Raw genomic sequence first — 5,752 nt, forward strand, 5'->3', positions numbered from 1 at the left:
AATAAATATGAACTTCTATAACACTTTTATTGGAAGTTGCCACATCTTTTTTCTCTTCTAATACTGTATGTCTATGTCTTCTGTCTTGTGGATTTAGTTTTGCTGCAGTGCTTCTTGAGCTTTTCCAATGCCTGTTCCTAACACACTCAGTGAATTCAGCTTCCTAGGTTTCTGCAAGAAGGATGAAGTTTTTCTTTAGATTCATGTTTCATTGATAAATCCATATACATTGTGTAACACTTTATGCTATATACACATTTTTTTTGCTATTAAAATAAGTACAGTTGTTTTCTTTTTCTTTGTTTCCTCTGAATAGTCAAGGGATAATTGATAGTTTTTCATGCCCTAAAGGCTTTGGTCATCCTAGAAAATTATTAGTCATTCTTGTTGAGAATGCTCAGTCTAATCCAGAAGTCATCCAACTAAGGCAAACAGGCTAAATCCTGTCTGTTACTTGTTTTGTAAATAATTTATTGGAATGTGGCCATACTCATTCATTTACATATTTCTTTTGACCTGTGTGCATGGTACAATGGCAGCTGGCCTGCAGGGCTTAAAATATTTACTCTATGATCCTTTACATAATAGGTTTGCCAGTCATGGATCTATATATTTCTTTAGGAAAGTTCCTGTATTTTTCAAAAATGTGATGTTCCTCTATTTTTTAATGATTTCATATTAAATTTCTCTCCTAATTTTCTTGGTTTTATTTGATCATTGTTTAACTCTTGGGTTTAAATTTTTTTTACTTTTTATTATGATTTATGCATAATCATGGAACATTTCTATTCTAATTTCTTCCAAAATATTTCTGGAAGTGCATTTTCCCCTCATATTTTGATTTTTTTTATTTTAAAAATTTGCTTTTGATTTCTAGTTTCACTAAACTATGCTCCAAAATGATACCTATATAAAATCCATGGTTTGCAAATGGGTTTTACTTATGGCCTATGATGTCATTTTCAGAATATTCTAAGAATATTTGACAAGATTTTGAAGTCCCTGGAAGGGAAACATTTAAAAGTACATCTCTTCAGTTACTCTATTTGACTAGCTGCCAAAACCTGTAAGATACTTCTTACGCATTTCTCAGGGTACATCTGGATCTTGTGAAATGGACTGAAGCTTTGTCAGACTTAGTAAGAAAAAATGTATTCAATTAGGAGTGTGGAAAGAAAATGATAAAAAAAGTTTTGTAGATAAAATAGGACAAGTCTCTGTGTTGCCAAATCCATTTTAAGGCAGGTGCACCACAATGGCATGCCTGGGGACACTTGCCTGTTGTTCAGAGTTTTAGAATCAGAAACCTACCTTTCACAGTGCCATTAGGGCTCCAGGCTGCTGAGATAATCTAGTTCTCTGATTACAATATCCTTGCATTAATAGAAAACTTGGATCCTAGTAATGAATCTCTGAACCTGTCTTCTAGTCTTAAGAACATTTGTGTTGTGCTCGCTTCGGCAGCACATATACTAAAATTGGAACGATACAGAGAAGATTAGCATGGCCCCTGCGCAAGGATGACACGCAAATTCGTGAAGCGTTCCATATTTTTAAAAAAGAAAAAAAAAACCCAACATTTGTGTTGACCCTCTGATTCTTCCCTAATTGATTTAAATACATAACAGTGAATTCAGAAGCAGCAGATAATTTAAATCTATGACATAATTAAAGACTAGACTGGGGGAACATGTTTTATCTGTTGGGTTGGCCAAAATGTTCATTCAAGTAGTCCTGTCTTACAAAAAAACCCAAGTGAACTTTTTGGCCAACCCAGTATTTCTTCTTATAGTAAAATAAAAAGGCTATTTACCTCCTGAACATAAATTATTATATTCATTATAAGAACTTGGATAATCAGCTAAGGATAATCATTTACCTTTTATAAACAGTGGAAAACTAAGATTTTATATAGGTACTCCAAAAAAAAAATAGAGGACTGTAACTTTTTGAAACAGTAAAATAGAGTTTACACATTAGAGGTTATAAATAAGTATGTAATATCCAAGAACTGCAGTACTTTGACTTCATGAATCTATCTTTTAGAAAGAAATATAATGAGTATTATGTAGAATTGATGTCACAAAGATGAACATTTATAGAAATGAATTAAGAGTTGCTTTTAGTTAAGCCAAACTGCAACCACATGTGCTGGAAATAAATTTCATTGTTAATGTGCCCAATACTCAATTATTTTTTCATGTTTTAATAGAATTTGCAAGAATGGCTTTCATTTCAGTAAGGTTTCAAATACCCTTTCTTCAAGGGGATAAAGTGTTTAATCACCATTTACTTTTACTGAAACTCAGTGCATAAAAACACTGTATAATCTGGAGACGCAATTAAAAGGGAAAATATGTCCAAAAAATTGGTACAAACTGGCAGTATTGCCAGTACAAGACAGGTGCAATGCAAAATATTTTTATTATTTTTACAAAATGGAGAGTAGGATTCAAATTAAGAACCAGTCTATGGAAAACTGCCAGAAGTTAACATTTGAAGAAATAATTAGTTTGTAAGGATGTCTAGCATCTCCTTAACCTCTTGCGGTGATGTCCCAGCTCCTCCTAGAAAATATCAGCAGTAAGTCACAAGGCCTTTCCAAGTCTATTAATTTAACTTTTAAAATGCCCTTTGTAAAAAAACAAAAAGCATGACATATTTTTCAAATGTAATGTTTCACTGTTTATTCTTTTTAAGCACAGCAGCCTTTTCAAGATATGTTTTGCTGTATAATTTAAAAACATGATTGGCCAAAACTGGTCCTTCTACTTTGGTTTTGTCCCTTGAACAGTGTGACTCTGCCCAGCCCCCATGCAGTTGAAAACATTTTACTCCCCGTAAACCTAAGTACAAATAGCCTATGTTGACTGGAAAACCTACCAGTAATATAACCATAGGCTCAGGATTAGCAGCTCTGTAGATTAAGTACCATCCTGATCATAAACCTGACCGCATTTGTACAAAACCATAGAATTAACCTTAAATCCTGGAGCTTGCTTCTCTTCTTTACCAATGAATGTCCTTCATGGCATTTTTTCCCCCAGAATAGGGCTCTTTCATCTGCATTAAAAACCTGTTCAGGTAGATCTCCTTTTTCCTCACAGATGTCTTTATGGCATCTGGGACCTAATGCACTCCAGTAGGCCTGCCTGGAAAAATCCCATGGACAGAGGAGCCTGGCAGCCGTCCATGAGGTCTCAAAGAGATGGACACAACTAAGCGACTTAGTACAGCACACATGGGCATTAAAAACCTGTTCAGGTGGTTATCCTTTTTCCTCAGTGATGTCCTTTAGGGTATCTGGGAACTCTTGGTCGGCAAAAACTGCTTCTCCTGCCATATTGACATTTTTAAAGCCAAACTTCTTTCTCAGATTATCAGATCATCCTTTGCTGGCATTAAACCCTACAGCCTTAGCTCCTTTACCTTCATTTTGCTTTAGGTTGTCATATAATGACTTTGTTTTTCTTGAATCCTATTAGAGTCTGTAGGGTAGGCCTTGCTGATAGCAATGCTGTACCACATAAAAACTGCATTTTCTCATATGAGATAAAAAGGTATTTCTTGCAAAAAGTAGAAGGCATAAATATAGCTTCAGTTTCATGAATTTTCTTTTTCTTTTCTTTCTTTCTCTCTCTCTCTTTTTTTTTTTTTTTTTTTGAAAAAACAATGATCCTTATGCTGAACTCATTCATCAAGAGATGGCGGCAACTGCAGCTGTGGATTTCAATCTACATATCAAGCAATTCAGCTTTTTCTTGTAATGTCATGACTTCCCTCTGTTTCTTGGTAATGCTTCCATCAGCATTAGTGGCACTTTGTAGGGGTCCCATGGTGTTCCTCAGGGTTTATGGCCTCATACTAAACATGATGAGAAATACCTGAGAACCCCAGGAGATCACTGTCTACAGAGATACGCAGTGTAGGAGGGATGAACACACATCATCACACGACATGATTAGAGTCACAGGTCATTTTAAGCAGATACTCGGGACACTTGAACTCAGTGTAATAGCAATAGGAGGTGGCTAGGGAATTCTTACAGCAGGACAGTATGTATTAGGCAGTTAGGATGTAATGCTGCATCTTAATGTTCACATTTCTTTCAACTGTGAATGGTGCTCTGCATGGACTGTAAGTGTGTGTGTGTTTAAGTTTTGATGAATTTTAATTTTTAATAATTCTCATATATTTTATGGTAGTAAATGATAAGATAGACTAGTATGTGTATATATTTTATGCATTACCTAACCTGAGGTCTTTCTAGATGACATGGTTCATCTGTGAATTTTTTCAAGTTGTCACCAATCTCCAAAACATTGTCCAATATTTATTGGAAAAAAATTCCATATATAAAGGCACCCAGGCAGTTCAAACTTGGGTTGCTCCAGAGTCAGAAGTATTTTCAACAAATCACAGATTTTAATGATATGGATTAGTAAGTGTATATAAACACCAAAAAAAAGATTAAACTTCAGTTATTTAATATATCTCGTAGGATAAATCAAACTGATCTAAGTGACAACAAATTCCTGATCATCTCAAATACCAAAAGTAATTTTTGTCTTGATTATTTTGCCTTTTATAACCAGATATTTACAACATGGAATAATAAACTCTTTTTAAGAAACATTTTATTTATTGTTTTAAACATTTTATTTTGTATTAGGGTATAATCCATTAACAATGGTGTGATAGTTTCAGGTGAACAGCAAAGGGACTCAACCATACATAAACATGTATCTATTCTCCCCCAGACTTTCCTCCCATCTAGGCTGCCACATAACATTGAGCAGAGTTCCATGTGCTATACCTTAGATCCTTGTTGGTTACCCATTTCAAATATAGCAGTGTGTACATGCCCATCCAAAACTCCCTAACTATCCCTTCCCTCCATCCTCTGCACCCCCTGGCCCGCCCACAACCATAAGTTTGTTCTCTAAGTCTGTGAGTCCCTTTCTGTTTTGTAAGTAAGTTCATTTATATAATTTCTTTTTAGATTCCATATATAAAGGATACCATACCATATTCAGCTTCAGCATAAATCCTTCCAATGAATATTCAGGGTTCATTTCCTTTAGGATTGACTGGTTTGATCTCCTTAAAGTCCAGGGGACTCTCAAGAATCTTCTCCAGCAACACAGTTTGAAAGCATCAGTTTGTCAGTATTCAGCCTTCTTTATAGAGTTGGTAAAAAAAAAAAAAAAAAAAAAAAAAACAGAAACAGATTTACAGGCTTAGAGAATGAATTTATGGTTACCAGGTGGGAAGAAAAATGGGGAGGGATACACTGGGAATTTCAGATTGACATGTACACACTGCTATATTTAAAAATAGATGACCAGCAAGGACCTACTATATACCACAGGGAACTCTGCTCAATATTCTGTAATAGCTTAAATGAGAAAAAAGTTTGAAAAACAATAGATACATGTACAACAATCACTCTGCTGTACACCTGAAATTAACACAACATTGTTAATCAACTGTACTCTAACATAAAATAAAAAAATTTTTAAACTGTGAGTAAAGTGAAATATTTATAGCATTGAGAGAAAAACCCCACCAACCTATAATTCTGTAGTATACCGAATCATCCTTTAAGATAGAAGGAGCTATAAAGACTTCTTCAGACAAACAAAAATTGAGGGAATCTTTTCCAGTAGACCTGCCTTGCAAGAAATGTTTTAAATTTTTTTCAGAAAGAAGAAAAATCATATAAGGAAGCAGTTCAAATCTGTATTTTAAA

General features: G+C 34.5%; 1 non-coding gene across 1 annotated transcript; it reads left to right on the forward strand.

The window, feature by feature from the left end:
• The first annotated feature begins 1,448 nt into the window (after positions 1–1,448).
• On the forward strand, positions 1,449–1,555 carry LOC133243644 (U6 spliceosomal RNA). The gene has a single exon (XR_009735185.1). It is a non-coding gene; the product is annotated as a U6 spliceosomal RNA (small nuclear RNA).
• The last annotated feature ends 4,197 nt before the right edge of the window (positions 1,556–5,752 follow it).

The sequence above is a fragment of the Bos javanicus genome, chromosome X (genome assembly GCF_032452875.1).
Source record: "Bos javanicus breed banteng chromosome X, ARS-OSU_banteng_1.0, whole genome shotgun sequence".
NCBI classification, from domain to species: Eukaryota; Metazoa; Chordata; class Mammalia; order Artiodactyla; family Bovidae; genus Bos; species Bos javanicus.